This window comes from Gallus gallus, chromosome 1 (assembly GCF_016699485.2).
Source record: "Gallus gallus isolate bGalGal1 chromosome 1, bGalGal1.mat.broiler.GRCg7b, whole genome shotgun sequence".
In the NCBI taxonomy this organism is placed as follows: domain Eukaryota; kingdom Metazoa; phylum Chordata; class Aves; order Galliformes; family Phasianidae; genus Gallus; species Gallus gallus.
Window position 1 is genome coordinate 71,234,037 of NC_052532.1, and position 23,559 is coordinate 71,257,595.

The 23,559-nt window shown below is 38.5% G+C and overlaps 1 protein-coding gene across 35 annotated transcripts in view; it reads left to right on the plus strand.

The window, feature by feature from the left end:
- PPARA (peroxisome proliferator activated receptor alpha) overlaps nucleotides 1-23,559 on the plus strand; it is a 278,561-nt gene that overhangs the window by 152,678 nt on the left and 102,324 nt on the right. For 26 of the 35 annotated variants that reach the window (XM_046942569.1, XM_046942389.1, XM_046942408.1 and 23 more), the window contains one exon: nucleotides 6,390-6,501. The gene's annotated coding sequence lies outside the window, so the exon portion shown is untranslated. Of the gene's footprint in view, nucleotides 1-5,440; nucleotides 5,547-6,389; nucleotides 6,502-9,547; nucleotides 9,762-23,559 lie in introns of all 35 variants that reach the window. The other 9 variants (XM_046942058.1, XM_046942110.1, XM_046942293.1 and 6 more) reach the window with 3 other exon arrangements.

Below are 23,559 nucleotides of genomic sequence, written 5' to 3' on the forward strand. Positions count from 1 at the left end.
ATGCATTTCAAGTCACTGAACAATAATATGCAGTAATTCTGTTTTCTTTGTGGAGATAATTAAGCCACACAGCAGCTGCCTAGCAAATATCAGCACTCTCCTACTCTTTCCCAGGAGAACAGAGTCAAGGCAGAAGTGATCTGACCAAGAGGCCACAGTTACTGGATGGCATGACTGGGGTGAGAATCAAATCTTACCAGCCCTGATCACATTTGTTACCACTGGGAAGGGTGCATTTACAGTGCTTACACTTTCATTCAGTTTGCTGTGCATATGCAAAGGAGAAAGTCGTGTGTCTGGAGAAAAGCAATATGGCTGTGCTAAGCACTGTACAAACACATAATAAAAGGTAATCCTCATGTCAGCACTGCTCAGTCTAACTGTATAAAAGAGACAGAAATCCCCTGTATATTTGGTTTAAACCGTAGCACAAGGTAAGCTATATCCAAATTAAGAGAGATTTACTTACGTGTCTGATGATTTTTCTTGAATCAAGACCATACATTAGCTAAAGAGGACACCTTTCAGTCACAGGTGTACTCAAGTACCATTTCTGAAAATGTGGTGTACAGTCATTATTCCACAAACTGACAGAAGTGCTTAGGTTAGAAGTTGAAGCTTACTAAAACCGCGTATGGTTTGTACAGTATCATCCTCCTCTATAAATAAATAGTGTATAACCTTTGTGCTCTGGAGACCTAGTAAAGACCCTGGCAGGACATCACACAGCCTCTTAATATAACTTCCCAGCTATTTGTGGAACTCTGCCTTGGTGTCACTGAGAAACAAAGTTGGAGGTGACAGTTCAGATTTTGCATCCTCCTTCCGGAGAGCCATTTCAGTCGTGCAGCCAATTGTGTCTCTTACTGTGCATTTATAGCTTAAGGAATCACTGGCAAACGAAAATAGTCCTGGGCACAGCAGAGATGGACAGAGGTTGAAGGCAAAGGTACAGCTCCATTTTTACGTTAAGTTACTGAAATTGAATGTTTATTTACTTGGTTTCTGTTTCAGTGAAAATGGTAGAGGGAATAACTGTTAGTGTGATGTAGTTCAGAGAAGATACGGTTTAGAATGTTAAACCATTTAAGTGAACTCCCAAATATCAAAGGACCTATTATATTAAAATAGCATATTAAAACAAAATACAAATATTCTCTTCCTTAGTCTCTGTCACTTTGATGATTGAAAATATTTTTTGCTTATTTTTCAATTGCTGATCCTTTTCTGTGTAGATAAATGAGCTTCCAAGTCTAATGGATTTTAACTTCTAAACTTCTTTCTCCTCAGATAATTAAAATAAAAACGTGTAAAATGCATGTAGCAGAACTGTTTTGAGGTGCTCCGTCTATCTTACGGTATTCACGAGCTAGCATGTTACTATCAGAAGAAAACATGCATCCAACTACAGAAATGCTTTCTTATGTCTTTTTGCCTGTCAGGGCTCAGGTAAGCTGTTCAGCCTGAGACTATGAAGCCACCAAACCTGGCGCATGCCAGTTGATCAGCTTCTGTTTAAAGGAGCAGTTTTGAAAATTCCTCAGTTCGTGCCTACTAAACACATTCCACAGGAGGAGTGGATACTGAGATCCTCCCAGGTCTCTAGAAAGGCCAGATTTCTGCCTGGCGCGTGTGAACTTGTTCTCTGAGCCACCTGCTGTAGCTCATTTCTGTATTCATCCTCCTTGGGCCGCTTATCACGGGTTGAGGACAGCAGATCTCCCACCAGCCGTGCTTTAGACAGAGCGTTGGTGTCTGTGGCCTTCAAGAAGAACAGAGGCCAAGAGGCTGGCATACGGACCGGCAGGTAGGCAAGCACAGCTCATCTTTCTGGGCAGTGGAACTGGAAAATGGATTTGGGCAACAGATGCACTTGTTGCAAGGACAGATTTTTCTCTTGACTAGGATTTGGTGTCTTTTTGGTGTTTGGTCAGGGTAAGCCTCTCTGAGATGTGAAGGACCCATTCATACGTGTAACTTTTTTCATATGTCTAAACTTTTCAGGTTCCTAGTGTGGTTATTCCTGTGTGCTGTTAGTGGTGAACAGTGCAGAGTTCGTTGATTTTATCCACGCATTGTACTTTTTCAGGACAGCAGTGCAGTTTAGGAGAATTTAAGGAGTACAGGTGAGAATGCAAGTTTGATTTGTATCGTGCTATTCCAGCAACACATGCTGGAATGAGTTAGAATGCTTATGATAAAGCAGCCGCTGAACTCAGTGTAATGTTCTGAAAAATGTAATAATATTTCAGGCTAAAGCAGCATGTGCCACTAGCTAGTAAAAAGCAGAGGATGATCTTCTTGTAAACTGAATTTTCCCTAGTTTTAGAGACAGTTTCTGGTTTCTTGCAGTTATATCTGAGTTTAGTGATACATATTAGCTGATGCATCGTTTAGTTTACATATTTAGTCTAGATCCTTGGAGCTAGATGAAGATATGTTAATGCCTAGTGTGTCTGCTCAGAGGCCTATTTTTACACTGATTATACAAAGAAAATCAAAACAAAATATTTTCTTTTATACTCCATGATTGTTCCATTGTTTTACTGTTGAATTAATGAATGTTCAGTGCAAAATTTACAACAGAAACGTTAGATGCCACTGGAAGGGAAACTCCAGTGTGTTTTATGGATAATTCTTCTTTTTTTTCTTGCTCCTTTGTGATTACAGAGTGCTATATTTTCAAGAGGGTGAGAGAAAACACTAAGGGCTGCTCTTGGAACCAGAACGCAGACTCATTTTAGTCACTGGTCTTTGTACAGATTGACTGCTCTTGACTTTGCTCCCTTTCTGTGTTATTTGGTGTTAAAAATGGTTTGCAGTGTTTCAGAGTCCCACAGTGTGTGGCCTGAGTTACATGAGTATATTCTGTGAGAATTAATAGTGCCAGTGGAACTCAGAGTTGATAAATGCTACTATTACCGTACAATTACATACTAAATGTTACCTGCATTACTCTCTCAGGCCAACACACTGCACTCCCAGGGAAGAAACGCATAACATGACATGAAGAAAATGAGAACATATTTAAATGGGATGTCTCCAGGATAGTCTAGGGAGACATTAAACTGGATTTCAGCTTAAGTCTTGTGTAGGTAGATATGCCTGTGAAGAATTAACAAAATGGGAGACCTAAAGGGATATGCTTAGTTTGCCATTTTTCCCCCAGCTGGTAGAATCTGGTATATCGTTTCTAATATAACATTGTTTGAATATTGCTCTCTGTTTTAGTTTGCTTTTAGTTTCTTTGAGGAAATAATTCTAAGGCTTGCTTTCTGTTCCTGTTGCTGTGTCTTTCAGCAGTGTCTAACTGGTTGACTTACGAGAGGAAAAAGTGCTGTGAAATACAGTGCATAGATAATCAAAAGCAGTAAGGCTTTTTTTGCATTTGTTCCCTGCTAACTACTTCTTGTGATTATTTATAACAATGTGAAAACTGTATCTATCTGCACAAATCCTAAGAAGACACACCTGATTTAGTTGTGCATATGAAGAAGGGGAAATACACAGAATATTTCCCTTTTTAGTTCGTGATTGAAATCCATTGTGCATTGTTGTTCTACTGTTAGTAATGCATAGACAGAAGAGCGGGCTGTCACCAACAACGTTTCCTTGGTTTGTATTTCAGAGGGTAAACATGTAGAACGTATATTTATGGATACGTATGTGCACAGATGAGTGTACACTGGTTGTAATGTGTAGTGATATAGTAAAGCCCCTGATAGAGTGAAGCAAAGGGAAATCCCTAGCAGTATTACAATGTGTAGGTTGTGTTTACAGTCGGAGTAAAACTCTTTTAATCTGTGAAATGAGCACTTGTTTGTAGGAACACAAAATACAGTGTGAACACTGTCACCATAATTTCTAGGGGAAGTGATGAATTGTACTTAAGAGGCTGTAGGACACACGGCATGTGAAGGAGATAACCAGAACACAGCTGGCCTTGAGAGTCTGATTAAAAGGCATAAAACTTCTTTCTTTATAGAAGCAAAGCAGTTTGGGTTGATAGGCTTGATGGTGGAAGCTAAGTATTGATTATCTTTTTTTAATTTATTATTTATAATTTGGGAAGTTGTTGTTTATTTTACTCTACGTCAGCTTTCAAAAATACTATTCATAAAAGATAATAGAGCAATGTCTGGAATATGGATTTACAGAATGTTTTATCCATAGTAGGAAAAAAATATGTACAAAAAAAAGAAAATGGATTCCATTTTGGTCTGTTCAACTTGATGTTGTGTGTTTAAGAAAACAGTCTATTCTTGGGAGCTCAATTTGTACTGATAATCATAAAAATGATTTTGAGGAGGCAAAGAATGTGTCAGAAGCATTTTCTGGAAAACGTAATTAGCAAGACTAAATACCACTTCTCCCTTAAAAATCAAATCACAGCAAAGCACCCTGCAGAGAGAACTGTTTGTAGACAACTGCCGGAGTCCAGGCAGGGAATATACAGATGTCTGTCTGAATGGGGACAGATGTAGTTAAGTTCACACATATCTTTATTGTGTGAACAACATTTTTTTTTAAATTCACGTGTGTGTTTTCAGTGCAGTGCTTTGAAGAATAACAAATGTTTTGCCTATTCAGTACCTGCAGTAGAAGGTACTTGAGTAAAAAATGTGTAATAAATTGTGTCTTAGAACTCAGGGTCCTGATATACTTCCTTTGACTTGAAAGACACAGTGAGGCTAATTGTGAATTGTTTGGATCTGTTGTAAGCTGCATCAAATTTCTTTTTTAGGTGTTTTGGCAAATAACAACGGGAGCTGCTACTTAGAGTATTTTATTAATGCTATTTATGTCCTCAGGAGTGCAGAACCATGAGAAAAAGAAGTATGAGTGAAGTTATATTTTGCTGGTTTAGCGTTATTTAAATATTTTCCTTTAAGATAGTAAGTCCAACCTGATTGTTTTTTAATGGGCCATACCTTAAGAAAGATTGAGAGAATATGTGAATAACACAGCAACCAGAGTTCACTGACGATATGTTGAAAAGCTGTGTTTCCTTAACAAAAGTGTAAGCGTATCATTATTTGAAATTTGAAAGTTGTAAAGTTTGAAAAATACTAAAAACCAGATCTGCTTCCATCATGGGTGTGCTTTGCTTCTTAATTAAAAGATATTTTACCAAAGACATTTGCAGGCTTTTTCACTGTTGGTTTTCATTCCACTTCTGCCAGCACTTTTTTTTTTTTTTTTAACATCTCTCACACAGGAGGAATGAGAAAATGCATTTCTATCTAACATTCTGAAGAGGTATAAAGATCTGAAGATAGAAAACACCATTATTATGATGTTTTAGGTGTAGTTCCAGTTTCCTGAAACTAAAAGTACCTTCACAACAACTTTGTAATAGAGGCAGGTTTATTTTTGCTTGGATGTTTGGAGTGATTACATACATAGCAACCATTTTTGTCTCTACAATTGGATTTTGCAGCTCAGTGATGTATTATTAAATGCATTGAGCAGTTATGATACAACCTCTGAACAGCTCTGAAAGGGAGCTTGGGATTACTCCTAGTTAACAAGACGTAGTGTAGAAGGTAGGTGTTTTTTTCCCAACAGTTGATTTCTTGCATGGGATGCAGCAGGATTTCTTTACTTCAGATACTTGTGCCTGAATCTTCTAGCAGTGAGAAAACAGTTTATGAAAACCTGAATGTGTAAATTGCATATTCCTTGCAGAGATCATCAGAATATTTTATTCTTTATATAAAAGTCTAATGTTGTTCTGGAGAGAAGAGGATTCATGGTTACCAACTCATATGGATTCTTCATTGATTTTATTAAATAGTGGATTGGACAATTAATGTGTCAAGATTGTACAGCATAAGTATTTTGAGGCTTTCGACAGCTGTGTTGCGTGCTCAACTGACTCAGACATAAGAATCGAAAGATTTTTGCTTTTCTTACAGTCCTCTTGTCAGTGTGAAAGTGCATGAGCTATGCTGTTCTTGAGTACTAATGTGGGTATTCTTCCATAAAGGAGAGTTCATGTTACAGTTATAGTGAGAATTTGGAATTCAGGAATTGACATTTTTTCAGTTTTTTAAGCAATGATTTTTTATTTTTATTTTTTTAGCAGCATGTCACTAAAAACATATCTTACAAGAGAAAATTAAGTGAGATTCAGACTTATGCCTGAATATAACCTGAGCTCTAACTGTTAAGCTTAAGAAGCTCTTGTAGATTAGACCTTATCTTAAAATTGCCTTCACTTAGTTCCATCTTGTATGGAGTCAATTATGATGAGTTGGGATGTTATCTTTAATAGCTGAGTGGAATTTTCAAATATATCACTACTTAAGTTTTACAGTGCTTAAGTTTCTGGAGGTGTGGAGAATAAAAGTAATTCTGAACAAAATTATTATTATTTTTTGTTTTAGGTTCACTGATAAGATGCAAACCAGAATCTGCCTGTTGGTTATCTTTCCAGACATGTTTCAGAGCTAATAAGGGAGACTGACGAGTACCATGACTTCAAACAGAAGCATTTTGGTAAGTTAGTCACCTAAGTCCATTAGGAGATGGGAACATGGTCCTTTGCATGAGCAGATTTTTTTTCTGCTCCTTCATTGTAAAAGTGTACTTTTTTTTAGAAACGTTGCTAAAAACACAGGCCATATACATTTTGTAAAATGTTCATGCTGTCAGAAAACTTGAGAATAAAAACCAGCACATTCCTGCAAGATAGCATAGAATCATTAAGGTTGAAACGACCACTAAGATCACCTAGTCCAACTGTCAACCCATCACCATAAACCATGTCACTCAGTGCAACGTCTGCTCTTGAAAACCTCCAGGGATGGTGACGGTGACTCCCACCTCCCTGGGCAGCCTGTTCCAATACCTCACCACTCTTTTTGAGAAATTTTTCCTAATATCCAACCTGAACCTCCCCTGACTCAACTTAAAGCCGTTACCCCTTGTCCTATCGCTAGTCGCCTTTGAGAAGAGGCTAACCCCCACCTTACTACAGTCTTTCAGGTAGTTGTAGAGAGAAATAACATCTTCCCTGAGCTTCCTCTTCTCCAAACTGCAACAGTCCCAGTTCCCTCAGGTGCTTCTCATAAGGCCTGTGCTCCAGACCCCTCACCAGCTTCGTTGCCCTTCTCTGAACACACTCCAGGGCTTCAGTGTCTTTCTTCTATTGAGGGGCCCAGAACTGAGTGCAGTACTCGAGATGCAGCCTCACCAGTACTGAGTACAGAGTTATACTTAATTAGAACATCCTAAACTTCTAGAAAACTTCATAGCCTTTCAGGATTGTGTTCTGGTTTTGGTCAAATGAAACACAGTGCTCTTTGTATCTATGAAGGTTCCGCATTCTTTCAGAATTAATTATTTGATGTTTCTGTTACATCTTTCTTGGTAAGCCTATATTCCTCTGCATGTCAGGAAGAATAGTCTTATATTCAAACTCTACTGAATAACATCATCTGCTTCAGGAGTTTCTCATTGCATTCATAACTAGGTATTGGCTGCATTGCAGCAAAATTTAAATAAAGCTAGTTCCACAACACACACCTAATATGTATGTATTCACTGTCTAAATATGCTTTACAGGCTCTTGATCTCCTTCCTGAACTCTTAAAAGCTTAATTTTTAATGTGGTAACCATCTGGTTTTTAATTCTTTTAGTTCTTAAGTGTACTAGTACTCTCATTCTAGCATGTACAGTTCCCTTATACCTCAGGGATGGTTTGATTGTGTTAATATAGCTAACAGTATAGCTTGACTTTATTAAAGCCTACTAATGCGTTTAAAAGGGATGGAGAGGTCACACAGTTTTCCCTTTACACTAGTTCTGATCAGTATTTTTACGTACTTACATTAATGTATGTTACATAGTATAAACACAGGTGATTAAAAGAAAAAGCTATGCCACTTTTATGTCACTGGAAGGTAGGGTGCAAGTATGTAGTCTGCATATGAACATGTAGATATCACCCAAAGATAAATCGAGTATTAGGTAGGGCAAAATAGCCCTATCTAAGAAACACTTGGATAAATTCTTCCTTACTTTTCCTCTATGCAGAACTCTTGTACAAATATCTACTCGCCCCATCCTTTTCCAGAATTTCTCTTTGTCTCCTGTTTTGATAACTGCTACACTTCATTGGTGTTCTTTACCCACACAGGGCCCAAATAGCAAGTGGAGACTTCTGATTAATGATTACATCTTACTACTGACTTTTTTATAAAAGCAGTAAAGAGCAGATTATGTCTAGCATTGTACCATTACTAAGGCATGAGAGTTTCTTCCTACAATTCCTAGCCTTCTTGATTTTGTTTTAGTCAGGCTGTTCCCTAACTTACTCTAATGGACATTAGGTATCCTCTGAACTGCTGTGCACACGTAGTTCCTTGCCTGTACATGCTTTATCTGTCTAGAGCCATGGAAAGCATCTTATGCGCCTTAAAATTATGCTTCTTGGCAGTTGGGAGAGCATACCTGACATGCCATAATCTAGGATGCAAGCAGTAGAACAGAGACTAGCTAAGAAGAGGGATTTCCAAAATATTGGTGTATTTCTCGTGGTTCACACATGAGAAAAAGACGTTTGAGAAATGCATCCAATGCAAATACGGAGCCTGGGTTAGAATTGGAAGCATCTGTAATCCCTGTCTCAGTGAGGCACAGCTGTAGTAGCACAATGAGTACTACTCTGTAGCACAGTGAGGTAGAGCTGTAGCTCTATTTCTGTAAGGGTACCTCTGCAGCAAAATAAATAGGGCAACTCCTGATCTAAGGTATTACTTATTCTATCATCATGATGCTCTTCTGACAGCCACACATGAACATTACATTACTAGTGCATCAGAAAAAAGGTCATAGTTGCTTGAATAAATAACATTGGTATTTTGCAAATGAGCAATTAAGTTATGAAGCTTATTTTCGTATCGCAGCTGGCATTGATCCCGCTTTGCATTATTTAACACCTAACACTCCAGAGTGAATTCTTTTTGTCAAGTGTGCAGTGTAGCTTTGTTGTGGTAACATCTCTCATGACCTCCTCAAGCATGGGCAGAGCTGGTAGGAGTAAAGTTCTGCACTTAATTACCATGTAGATAGCTCGGTTGTCTTCACAGCCTCTCTCTTTGCTCGCTCCCTTCCTCTCTTGCACCATTCCTTCGGCAGCAGTTTTCTCTGATTCCTGGCACAGAAGCGTGGTGTCAGTGCAATGCGTGCCCTCTGCAGTAGCTGATTTCTGTCCCAGCTGGCTTTTTCAAGACTCTGGAAACAATTTCTGCCTTCTTTACCTCCTCATTCGTATCTCCAAAGTAGGACGCTACATGAAATAATTGGCTTGACAGAGGTCCCATTACAGAAGTCACCATGGTAGAGAGTGGTAAGCCTAGCCTCTGAAGGGATAAGAACTAGTCAAGAAGTGATAATGTCCCTTTATACTGCAGTTTATCAGAAGGGATTCCAGGAGGGAAAAAGTTAAAAAAGAAGTCTTGTGAAACTCAGAATTTGTTTTTTAAAATGCATGAGTCAGTGTTTACTGTAAAATTCTTTTTTTTTTTTTTTTTACTACAGACCGAACAAGGAAGGAAACAAAACATTTGAGCTCTCTGTGTAAAGGCAGCTACTTTCTCTGTGCCTTTTTCTTTCCTCTGTTTAATTCCCGGTACCCTAGAGATACAGTTTCCTCCCTTAGCAGGGACTGTGACCTTAAAAATAGCCAGTTCCAAAATAAACACAGCCAAAAAAGAAAAAAAAAACCCGACACTTCAATTGTTTCACATATATGGTAAGTAATCAAAACTGCATCCTTGCTAAAGCTGAAATTCATAAACTTTTGAAGCTTTTGTTTCTCTGAGACTTTTGTTTCTCTGAGAAATCCATTAAAACCTTGGGTGCCCTTTGCCAATGGTTTGTCTCTGTCCTTACCACTGTGGCAGAGTTTCCAGAGGACATGGTTTGTCATTGGCTCAGTGGAGGGTGCGCTCACATCACACAGGAAAGGGGTGATCCCAAGGCCTCCTCACGGACACCTCTATATGGGTTTGTCTCCTGCTGGAAGGCATCACTGCTGCTCAGGGCCAACTCTTCAAACAGAAAGTTTTTCCTATCGCTTTTGCTTCTAGTTTTAAAGCGCTATTCTGTGTTGCATGAAAGAGGAGGTGGTCCCGCCCAGGTTCCGTGTCTGGATTTAGGCTTTGGTAGCCACTCTGTCCAGGCAGACTTCTGGGCTGTCTCACTGCCGCCACTTCCTTCACTTCTATCTGCAATTGGACCAGAGTTCACAGTTTATACAAAAGCCTTTTCCAGGGAAGGAAATTATCTAGTGGGTGAAAAAGCCTTTCCCAGCTCTGTTGTTAAGGGCTGTACTGATCATTCAGGAGCCTTCCAGTGCTGTGCAATTGATAAGGACAGAAGGATAGGAGAAAGGACATTCAAGTGCACCAAATAAATCCCCTCTGACAAACAAGAATAATATTCTCCATGTCTGGACAGTGAGCTGTTGTCCTTATGCTCTTGCATGGATAAGTTAGTCAGGTCTTACAAATGCAGCTCAGTGAGAAGTGTCTTCTATCTTTGTTAAGAAAGGCCTGTTTAAAACCAGTGGAAATTCAAGAGTAACGGGCTCTTGGATCTTCAAAAACATTTCATATACTTCTTCCACAAACACCAGGTAGTACTTGTGCAGACTGTCACAAGATGCAAGCATTCCCTCTGCTTTTCAAGACCCAAATTCATAGTGCAGGAGTGAGTTTTCTACCTCTTCCCACATGAATATGCCAAATCTGTGTAGCGCAGAAAATACTTGGGCACTCGAGTACTTTCCTCTGAATATAGTCTTAAATCTTTAATTTAATTAGAAAAAAAAGCGCTAAAGCATTTTGAAGCCTGAGAGCAAGACTATGAAACTTTTCTGATTAACGCAGACAGCTTGGTTCTTTCAGGTGTAGGAGAAAGAGAAACAGCCAGCAAATGAGCAGGGGGAAGTAGCAAACGAACATTTTGTGTACTTTTCCATCTAAGATGTAATAGTTTCTGAAGGTTTTTTAATCCATCATGTTAGCCTAATCCCCAGGGAGCTCATTTTGAAATTAAATATACCAAAGCATTTATGATTTACAAAGAGGGAAAAAATACAAGCCTTAAAAAATATCATGTGTTTGATCTGTTTGTCGCTATGAAAATATTGACAAAAGGCAAAAGAATGGCCTTCATTTAGATTATTATTGTTGGCTTGCTTTATTGCTTTCTTACTAAGGGCAAACTCCCATTTAGATGTGAGATTAACTCTTTCACTATTGCGAAGAAATAAGAAACTAAAAATTTGAATATAGAACTCATGCAAGTAACAGTTCTAACCCGAGTAATTTGTATGTGATTCCTACTCAGAAATGTGTGACGTATCAGAAGGAACCTTTGAAAAGTTAAAAATGTATATGAAATAGATTATGCAGTGTGTATGCTTCAAAGTATCTTTAAAACGCAGCCTGCTCTGTAAACTTAGAAACATGGTGTTAATTACACAGTCATCAAAGTAGTTAAGAAAATAAATGCTTTATAGGGAAAAAGAAGAGGAATATTAAAAGTCTTATGTACTCTGAGTCTGCATCTGTACAATAAGGATCTGTCTGCACTGAAGAGGTAGTTAACTGCAGACCCAGCTCAGCTGTTACTGGTAACTTCAGTCACCCACAAAGCCATCTAGTTTTTTGGGTAGTGCTTTTCACTTGAGTCAGCCAATCCATTGGTTTCGGGAGCCTGATTTGAAGAACAAGTGCTGCTGATATTTAAATGGGTAATGCAATAGAGAAGTGGCAAGAGACTTGAAACTTGAGTTAACACAGTGTATCAGCTGCTAATCCAGTCATGCTGTGCCACTAATCAAATCATTCTGGTAGTCCAAGCACTGTTTTTCAGTGGAGTCACTGTCGCACAAGTAAGAACTAGGTTGAAGTCTGTGCCAAAAATGTGTCGTAGCAAAACTTAACCAAACCAAGGTCTGGCTGGCCAGTCTGGGTCTCAGAATTTGTCTGCATGTTAGCAGTGTGAGGGATCAGTTTCTAAGGCAGATAATCCAGTTCCTCGCACACACCATGCAGTGGCTATGCTGCTGCTGTTACTACCCATTCTTGTTAGTTCAAACCCCACTCAAATAGCTTAAAACTCATTAAGGTTAGAAGGAGAATGATAACCTAGCTCTGCATTAGTAATGTGATGCCTGATGTTGCAAGGGCGGCAAACTTGAAGTTTAAGCTATCTGTTGTTGCATTACAGAGAGACAGATACAGATGGTACACTGCCATCCCAAAATTGCTGAAAGAAATTGCTAGTTTGAACTATTTATTCAATTAAATTCCCTCTGAACTAACATTAACAAGAAAACTAACTGTGTTGTTATCACTTAAGTATCTGAAGAAGCCTGTTGGCCAGAATGTCATATGAACAGGAATGTCTGCTGGGATATTTAATTTCATCTCCCTTGACAGTGTGTAGTTGTTCTCTTTTATACGTTCTCTATTAACTGTTAGTGAGCTGTGTAACCTTGTAGAATAGGAAGCAGTCACTCCAGGCCGGCACAAAGCACACAGAAATCCATATCTGAAGAAGATGCCTACAGAATTTCTAGAGTTAGCATATCAGTCCAATGAACCAAGATGTTCCCAATTTCCTTCTCATAATTTCCCACCAGGTTGTTGTTTTTTTTTCTTCACTGACCAATACTCTTCCTTGTCACTGCAACTGAAAGTAATCTTTAGGACTGTTTCTTACCCTGTGAGGACCTCTTCCTGCAAACATACATCTCCTTTACCTCATCTGCACAGACTGGTTTGAAGGCTGCTTGCTCAGATGTACAGAAACAACTCTCTCTTGACACTTCATGAACCTTTCATCACTACCTCACATCTGAATTTAACTCATGCCTTGTACAGAAATCTTGAATCTTGGGGAGTAGTAGGAAGTGTAGTAAAGCTTATAATAAGCAGTAAGCTTGTCTTTGGAGTTGTGGGCCAGAAACACCACTTCCATGCAAAATGCATTCACTGTACAGATATCTCATGTCTTGTGTTGGGTTTTGTTTTGTTTTTTTTTTCTTTTTTTGTCAACTTCTTTGTTTGCTGTATTTTGTGTCTTTGGAGTTGAGGAATAGATTTTTCTCGGGAGCCTGCAGTACTTAAAATATAGGGGGACGTTGCTTTATTAAAACAATCATTTCAGTTGTCATGGCAACTGGTTTTACATAAATGATGAAGAGGAAGTGATCAAGGGATACATTTGGTCATAATGGTGAATCCACTGCTTTTTATATGAACGAGAAAGTACTCCGGAGTTTCTTCTTGCAATAGTTCATTTTATTCGAGATTATTTTTTTACAGCTTAATATTATCCAAGTTCACAGTCAAAAAATACAGCACTTGTATACTCACCACAGTATCTGTTTCTCTCATCTGTGTAACTATTAAGCTCCTCCACTAGAAAATTATCAGATACGGATGCAGAACAGCATCTGAAAAAAACAGACACTGTACTTCATAATTGCCTGCAGAATACTTTCCTGCCCTCCTCCAAAACTTCACTCAGTCAAATAGTCGGTAACTGCAGCATGAGGGAGAATGGAGTAGTGGCTGCCGAGGAGATCTGTTTGAAACACTTTGTTAGAAATAGTTAATTTTCTCACAACTGTGCTGTGTTGAAGGATAACTGGAGAACAAGGAGCATTCTGGGGGACGTTTTTCTAGAATCAGCATATGTAATTTCCAGCATTCACAAGTGGTTAAGAAGTAGTTCACTACAGAAGACCAAAAACCAATGCTGACAACATTTAGAATTTTTTCTTTCTCTAGGGATTTAACAGTAGAATCAAATTTAAACAATATTAGTGTTTTTCACTGCTAAAAACATTTACAGTACTTAAAAAAATGTATTAAAGATATACAATATATTATAATTAACATCCTTTGCCTTTTTAACCCTATTACCTGGTTTTCAGTATGATTTTTAAACCCCTCTCCAAATTTTTGCCTCTTGTTTTATTAATCTTTATATTGCAAACACCCTACAGGATACGATTGTTCCTATTCTAACATACGGCAAAACAAAGTTGATAGGTTATATGGCTGTAGACCACTGCTGACCATGTAAATGGTATTCTTCCACACTCTCCTGCCCCCTCTGGCATATACTCTGGCTTTTATTGCAAACACAAGACTCATGCTGCTCAAAGTTCAGCATCAGCTTGCTGTCACAGAGATTCACAGTGCCGTGAGCTAGTATGATACATCTCATGGAGGTACTGGAAGTGACTCCAAGCCATTTGTTTCATCAGCGCTGAAAACTTGCAGATATAGAGGAGACAGGTGAAAAGTGCCATTCTAAGAGAAATACTGCTTCAGTGTGACTGTTTGGCCTTTTTAACTGGCATTGCGCTACTTTAAGGGCTAGCACCAACTTCTCTTTCATTTTCTCCTGTTTGTCAAAAGTAAGTGTTGGTAACCCTGGGGGAGAGGCTGTAATACAGCAGATTTTCCTGTGGGGACAGCACTGAGTAACTTCAGAAATACATGAGCAGTTGCAAGAAAAGTAGCGGGCAGGGAAGTTAAGAAGTACTCTGCAGTCTATTCTCAGGTTCCTTACTTAGATATGTCAAAAGTGTCATGCAAGCATGCCTCCATCATACCTCCCATGTTTTTATTTAAGTGAAAGCTGAACAGCAGAGTGTGGAAACTTTTGGTTTCTTGAGTCTCAGCAGGTAAAGCTCAGTGTATTCATTTCCCAGGAGATCATGCAAATGGTGTTTTTTTTTTTTTTCTTAATCTTTGTCTTGCTTTGTTTAAGTTTGCAGCTACTGGATTCTGCTTTAAGTCTCAAGTTTAAAAGAACCCAGACGCTCTTGGTAAAATATCAGAGAAACCACTGAATTTCACCTGCCTTTGCAAGGAAATCTTGTGAAACCACGAGTTTTCCACACTGCCAGTGTGAAACCCTGTGTTAACTCAGAGCTTCTTTTACCTCAGATCCTCTGAAGGGTCACAGCCCTTAGGGAACATCTTCCTCAACTTTGGCCTGTTTTCAAAGTTCGTAATAAAACTCAGAATTCTTTCCGTGATTGGAGGAGTTTGTAACAAAAGCAGAGTGCAACTGTAATCCATGTAGCTTTTCAATCAGTGGTTTTAGAGGTGTTTCATAACCTTTGAACATAGCACATATGTAGGAAGCTTGTCAGGCACGCCTGTTTTGGCAGGTCTGTTTGTGTTTTGAAGGAGCTGTCCCACCTGTTGTCACAGCAGTGTGGCAGATTGCTGGCCCCACCACAAAGATACGGGACACTGCAAAATAAATGTCTCGGGGAAATAACATCTCCCATAAAACACAGAGAGCTATATTGTGCTGTAAGATTCAGCCTTCCCTGGCGTACCGAGGAGGTTGCAAGCAGCTGGTCTCTTCAGATGCATCTCTCTCTGAGCTGGCTGCAGCAGCATTAGCAGTGGGACCTCCACCACATGTTAACAGCATTGCACATATGTCCAGCCAGAATGGCTCTGGCTCAGCAGAGGGGGCAGGCTGCGGTAATAGTTCTCCTTTTGTACTCCTACATACACTGCAGGTTCAGCCAGTCCAAACAAATCTCCTTTCACTTGCTGTGTCTCTCTTAGGGTTCAGTGTATAGGCTGGAAATCTCTCTCATGTAAAGACACAGAGAGAAACAGTGTTAGTGGTTGATCTGTTACTGTCCTAGGTAAACTATAGGCTAAATTTTACCCTTTTCTGAGAACATTTGACCCTCTGATTCTGGAGCTGTCTCATTTTCTTTCAGTGCAGCCAGGCACACCAGCTTCCTCTCATTTGCCACTAAGATACAAAGTTTTGAAGTCAGCCACTCTGCCTCCTGCACCTACACCTGGTGAACAAGCTTTCAGCTTTTGAGAGCCAGCCACTTCTTCCCATTCCTCTGACCTCACTCTTTGCCTATTTCACAGCTTGGTCTGTTGAATTGAAGTAATGATGTCATGCTGGATTGCAAGCATTGGTATGAGAAGCAGAAAGAGAGATGTGCTGCTTTAGCCTTGCTTCTTCTGTCAGTATACCCATGTAACATCTATAAAATTAAGTCTTACCTGTTTTGTTGGGTTTTTTGGTTTTTTTTTTTTTTTTTTTTTTGGTCATCTACTACAAATACCTCAAAGTCATAAATGCACTAAAATTAATAATGATTGTTTTTTAATTTTGTGATTCCAGAGTGGTGGGTTTTTTTTAATTGTATCCTCATTTTCAAACATAACATTAGCCCAGTCTCTTAGCTAATGTTATATAATAATAATAATAATTTTAAAAAAAGTAAGCAAAATCCCCTCAGCCATATTTGATTTATAGGGGGATGACAAAAACACAGTTTTTAATGATGGCTGCTCTGAAAGTATTGCCTTCTCTTTTATTATATTGGCCCACGACATCAGAGGCAGATGTTGATGGCATGGTAGCAGAGGTTGAGCCATCCCACCACTGTTCCATTAAATTTTGTTGCCATGTGACAGATGGCAGCAGAGGGGCAGTCTGACAAAATGACGTCTAATGTCTGAAATGGAAGTGTATATAAAGCAAAGCTGTGTTGTTGAATTCCTCCATGCAGAAAAAAAAATGGCATCCATTGATATTCACTGATGCTTGCTTAACATTTATGGAGACCAAACAGTGGATGTGAGCACAGTGAGGCAGCGGGTGGTGCCTTTCAGCACTGGTGACAGCAACATGGAAGACAAGCTATGTTCCAGACAGCCATGCACAGCTGTCAGACCATGAAATGAAGAGTGTCCAGATCAGCTCATCTGTGACTATGTTGAAAAACAGTTTTGTAGCTGGTAATTTTCTCTGTCAGTGTAACTGTGTTCTTTGTATCCATTGTCATTTCCATGGAAATAAATAGAACTTTTGTAGCAACCTATATATTTTTAAAAGTTACTGTGAGAGTTTTTTGTCGTTGTTGTTGTTTGGTTTGGTTTAGGTTTTTATTTGTTTGTTTTGCAGAGGGAACAGTGTAAGAATGCCAGAGTCTTGAAACCTAACATTTGGCAGGTGCTTAACTCTTTATTAGGAAGCATGTGCTTTGAAGTTTTTTCCTAAAGATCTGCATATCTGCCTCTTAGGATGCATGAGTTGTTAATAATTCTAGGAATAATGTGATAGGCATGCAATTTAGAAAGGAATATTAAGTGCCTATTAAAACTTGGATTTTTTTGCTTTTATTATCCACAGTGTTACTTTTTTCCAGTTTTTGCTGCTCCTAGCTTATTGCACGTTGAAATTAAAAGGTATCTGCAGAGATAGATTCCCCTTTTTAAATGCTCATTTGCTGCTTTTGGTGAAAGTACTTTAAATGCTGTGCTGAACATTGTAAAGTTCTTGGAGCTGTAATAGAAAACACTAGTTTCTGGACTTTCAAGGGAAGAATGTGGTTAGGATTATAGCGACTGAGTCACTGTCAATGGGTGGTCTTGATTCCATGCGGTGCATAGTAGATAGGGGGACAGATGAGCCTTTGCTTCAGTAGGTGAAGAGCTGTACTTAAGTTTAAAAAGGGCCATGCCGGACTATATTTTACTCACAGGGGGGTTAAATATGGTCAGATTGCATCTCAGTATGGCTTTGTTTCAACTTTTCTGCAAAGTTAGATAAAGGATTTGCTTAAAAGCTCGGTAGCTGTAATGTTACGTGCTCCTTTTGGCTCTTCAAATTGCTTCTTTTCATTCAGTGCATTTCCATTGTTCCGTTAGCTTTTAATGAGACAGTTACAAAATGTCTGCCTCACTCTGACCGCCATTTTGTAGCCTGATTGTTGGATAATGAAGACTGTGAGAAATAGAAAATAAACAGCATGGCATAGAGGAGATTTCAAAAGGAGTACAAACTCTGCATGTTTTATTTAGATGCTTAATTGTTGCCGACTGGCTGCATTTAAACAAGTGACTTTACAGTGTCTGGAAGAAGACCAGCTCCCGAATTCGAGGAGCTGACCTTGGGTAGATGCCATCAACTGTTCTTTTCTATTGGCAAGAACGTGCTGCTGGCAGGATCTCCCTGTAGCTGCAGTCGCTAACCCAGCTCTGAATCAGAACCTGCGTGCATTGCACTAGGCCACCAATTTATGCTATTTATTCTGAGTATTATTCGCAGCCCCTTCAATGACAGAGATTTGATCTACAGTATATAGGATGTTTAAAAATAAGAACCTTTGAAATCACTATAATTAAGCTTCTCCCATAGAGCAACCGATGTTGTTCAGAAAAAAAAGGGAGGAAGGGAGGCTCCAAGTTTGCTGAAAGCAAACTGAAAATGTACTACAGGAATTGAAGGGATACTGTGGAATTGTTATTGTGGTCCTATGGATGGGTTGCTAACTGAGGAGTGCAGTTAGTGGCATTTGTTTATTTCCTTTATAAGAACTCTTTTTGTGTTTAGAATGTAGGCAAGGGGGGATGGGGAAGGACGCTTTACATTCACAGTAGGGTGCAGATTCAAAGCTGTTTAAAATTCTGCCGTATCTTAATGATAATAGTTAATCCTAGTATCAGAACAGTACTTCTATTTTTAAAAAGCAATCAATCAATCATTTTAATACGTTGCACCCTTAGTGCCAAACACCTCAGAAAACGGTGTATACAATAGTGAAAAAGCATATGAAACTACTTCTATAGAATTATTCTTCCTTTCTTCTTTACCCATACTTGTACAGTAAGATCTCAAAGCTGATGGAAAAATCTGGAATTATATAATGGAGTAAGTGCTTTTGAGCAAGACTAGTTGCCGTGTAAGGAACACAGTTATAGACTGAGTGAGGAGGGGCAAATAAATTGCCACACCTGATTGAAGATCCCTCTAAAAATATAGTGTGTGCTGAGCTTTCTTGGGCACTGTTGGCTTGTAGGGTGGAAGATGCATACAGATGCTTTACTTCAGGATAATTGCTTTGAAAATTGCTTCTTCCCATTTTCTTCTCAAGACAGCTTCCTATGTCTACCAGACTCTTTCAGAAAGCTGTTCATATGGACGTCATGCAGATGTGGGTAATTGTACATAAAAGTTCAGTTTCTGCTGCTGCCACAGTGATGCACACAAAAGCACAGTAGTTGCTTATGCATATGTTCTTCACCTGCAAAATAAGGATTGATATTTCTTTATCATAAGTGTGTCTAAGTTAGTTGAAGCCCTTGCAGTGCGCTAGAAATACACTTTTCACTGTCATTAGTGATAAAAATGTTAACTACGTAACTCAGTAATTGTAACAGTTGAAGAAGTCATAGGACTTCTATCTTTACATGAGTATGAAAGTATCAGCTACAAATTCCAGAGAAAGTACTTCTGTAACTACATCACCTACATTTTTATTTATGTATAGATGATCTCAAAAGTTGGCATTTTCTTCAGTTGCTCTCTGTCTGTGCTGACCCTCACCCACTGTATTGATCAAAGGCTTTGATTTTTGTAGATCAGCAAGAGACAGTGATGTTTTTAGTCATCAAACTGATAGGACCATTGCATTGGACCATCCTCCATTTTTATAGTGTTTCTTTAATTGTTGTCTTGCAGAGAGTACTCCATGTCAGCAGGCCTCTATGTCTGCAGAAGTCATTCCCAGTCTGTATTAGTTCTCTTAGGTACTCCTACTAGAGCACCTCTGACACATTCGGATTTTTCTTACCTTTTTTTCTTTTATTTCTGAAGAGCAATTATAGATAGAGAAGATATCTAGATGTTTTGTCTTTTTTTTTTTTTTTCCATTTACAGTTATCGTTTCTGCTCTGTTTTGTTTTGTTATTTTCTTAAATCAATGTCATGGCTTTAGTATGCTTTGCACTATCACTACAGGGAATTTCTTAGGAAATGTTAACTATGTGCATGTATAACAGAAGTCATGTCATGGTAGCAACTGTAATCAGTGTTTTCATTTATGTTTCACGTGCATCTCAATCAGCTTCCATTTCATAAATCACTGTTTGATTTTCGTCTGCCACTATTTAGATCTATGTTCATTGTCTGTGTCGAGCAGAATGTAGATCCGGTGACACTTGAATCAGATTTTACATGGATATTGCTTTCAGTTTAGACAAACTTCTTTTTTCCTTTCTATACTCTCTAATTGCTCCTTTTTTGCATGTTTTATCCAATGTGTATTGCAGTTCTGGTGTACTTGCCAAAATACTGCACTGAAGATCAAAAGGTGGTTATGCTAGGCTTTGAAGAAAGGCATGTTGAACCTACTGCTGTCAGTGTCAATAGCAGGGGCAGCGAATGCACTGAGTTTGGATGAAGCAGCTCTTCAGAATCACGGACAAGGCAGCCCAGTTTGTGACTCCTATACTGTCATAGGTTGCAAGATGTTGGCAGTTATGATTGTACAGGTGAAAGAGGAGTCCGAAACTTTGACCATCTTTCATATTCTAGTATGGGAAGGGCATTCAGGTTTCTGCAGAATCTCACTGTTTGACCCATGTGCCGGAGAGCCATTAAAACTGTGCTTTAAATGCCGTTCTCTTTTGTGGGCCACCTAATTCTAGTCATGATGTTTGAGAACTACTGAGTCATTCTCTGCCCAAACTCATTTCACATGAATTATTAATTAACTTCAAACATGCTTGTTGCTCTGACAATAAAGGGGGAAAGTTCTGAAAGAGATTTTAGGTTTCAGTTGAAACATGTCTTCTACAAATAGGTATTTGTGTCACAAAAAGTAACTGAATGGTAAGCAAGTTTATTTAAGGTGAAATCAGTGACAAAAGAACAAATGAACTGGAATAAGATCATAGGTTACAGAGATGAGACATCTGGATTTCTAGTCAATTCTCTGAAGGTATAACTAGGAGTTAATAAGGCTTGTTTTCTTCTTACAAAAGGCCAGATTTTTAACATAGTGTCTCAAATTAGCTTCCTTGGGGATTAATAAGTGTTTTTCCATTAGTTCAAAATAACCACCTTGGAACTACAAGGTAGTTTATGACAGTACATCTTAGCCTTATGTGTTTATAGCTGTAATAGCATATTATTGTGATTTTTGTATATAAAGACATCTTTCCTAGGGACAGCTGCCTCAGCAAGCAGATATGAGCATTTATGCTAAGACTTTTTTGAAACATTTACTACTTTGATAATCCATGTCTTAGGCAATATCTCAAAGGATTTTTTTTATTTTTTTTTTTAAGTAGCAATAACAAGGGCTTACATTTTGTGCTTGTTTGTGGCAGCAAGGAACTGGACTTGGTCCTTTAGGTCCCTTCCCATTACATGTTTAATTTTAATAGACAGCAAGCATGTTCTGCTTCCTTGAGATGTGTCTGCTATGTTGACATCTGGAAAGCAGCCATGTGAGGTTCCACACATAGTTTTTGCAAACACCATTTGCTGGTGGAATGAGCCAGAGCAGACACCTCTTTTGGCAGAACTTCATTGCCATCTATTTTTAGTTGAACCCTAGTACATCAAATTACTGTGTGTAAGCCACCAGTATGGCTTGAAGGCAGGCACTGAAAGAAGAAAGGCAGGCATTTTGTCTGCACAGTACCCAAAGTGCTTGGCGGTAAGTTATCCACACGTATGTTCCATGGACTACTTCCTTCTCATTAATAGAATGTCAGAAACTGTATTCCGTGTTGACAGAGAAACGGAGAGGTGAGAGGGTCTTGCTGTGTCATTTCTGGATTCTCGTGGCACATTGGTGCACATGGAAATTTCAGAGGAAAAATGTTGGCTAGAATATGCCCATTCTGAAATAACAGAACTTATGTACTCAAACAGAGCACTCGAGAGTGCATCCAGTAACTGAATAGGTAAATAACTCTAGTTTTGAGTCTCTCAGCTGACATCTATTAGCTTTCAAGTAATTTGAGAAGGACTGATGACTATTATTCTGTCCAAAGCAAGGGAACAGCCTAGACTTTTTTGCCCTGAATGTTAAGGTGGCAGAAAGGATGATGTAGATTCCCTGCAAAACTCTGCAGTCTCTGTACAAAAATGCCTTTTTCAGAAGTTTGCAGGAATAGCTAATTTTTACTTATGCTCTTTATGCTTTTTTAAGTTACTGCACTTTTGCGTGTCAAATAAATTTATATACATTTTTAGTCCATACCTAAATATCTGTGGTATAAATGAAAGACCTGATAGGCCTCTTAGTAGGGTACGTTGTAAGTAAATGTTTTTATTCCTCGTACAATTCTATGCTTTGTTTGCCTGAGTGGTAGAGGACAGACTTTAACAGTGGAGTGTCAGTCAAGTGATTTTTTTTCTGAGCCTTTTATGAGAAGATGTTGGATATGAGAAGGCAGTGGCACTCAAAACTCGAGTTGTATTTGAATATTTTAAGTCCTATTTGTGCAAAATTTATTTGCCACATAATTGAAGCTTCAAAAGCTCCATGAAAAAATCTGATCCTCTTTCTTAAACAAGCTTGGATTTCTTTTGTAATTGATTAATTTCTTTTTTTTTTTTTTTTTAACATTAAGTAAAAACAGCTTGCAAGTTTTTCAAGAGTTTTCCAAGCAATTCACTTGCACGGTGCTTGGACACTCAGCAGGTCTCTACAGATCAACAGTGGCTAGGAATGTAAGCTAGTGCCAGGTGAATGGTCAGCTTTCATTCCTTTCCCGTAGTTAATGTCAAAGGGTCAAAGATGATCAGATCGGTTTTTTAAACAAAAAAAGTAAAAAGGCTGCTAACAATTCAGCCTCAGCTGTGTTAGGCTTCCTTTGGTGATGTCTTTTTAATTGGATATTTTTATGTGATTATTTTCTTCTTGGAATTACTTTATGAAACTCATTAATTTATAAAAAACTCAGGTAGAAAACCCCAAACAAATGCCAGTATTTGAAGCTCATTACCATAGTTTCCCCTTGATATTAGACAATTCTTTTTCATAAGAAGCATTTTTTTTTTTTTTTGCTTCTACTCATCAGGTCCCAGTTGTGATAATGTTTGTAGCTTGAATAGATGGAATTTAGATCTAGTCCGGTATCCAGATATGGGTATAAAACGTCAGAAATTAGGATGTGTGCTACACCAGTCTTCCTATCTATGCTTGTCATTTTTGGATCATTCTGAGAGCATTTGCTATTAAGAGAAGATATAAATGAATTATTTGTGTATTTTTATTTCCCACTGAAGCAATCCCATTTATTATGTTCCTGTCTTCCTCTAGATATTATAAAATATCCCATTTTCTTGCTTTGTCATTCATCATGCACTGGGGATAGTTGAAGTCGTGACAGCCCTGTTCATGCTGCCTACTTTAATGTTTTGTACTGGGTTGTGTTTACATTAGAAGGATCATAGTTTTTCTTCTATGAATTACCGAGTAGGTGAGAGTTGTAATTGTAATTTGCAGCTTAGATGATTCATTGGTCATAGAAAGTGGTGTTCCCTTCTCAAATGAATGGGCGGCTTATTTACAGTGCTCAGCATTACCATTGTCTTTCCACAGATGACGATTTGGGGTTTACTTTATTTTTTAGCCATTGGGGATCATTCTAGTAAAAATTATTGGTAAGCCACAAGCAAAAATCTCAGGTTCCTGATTTTCTACCAGCCTAACCTTTTGTACAGACAGT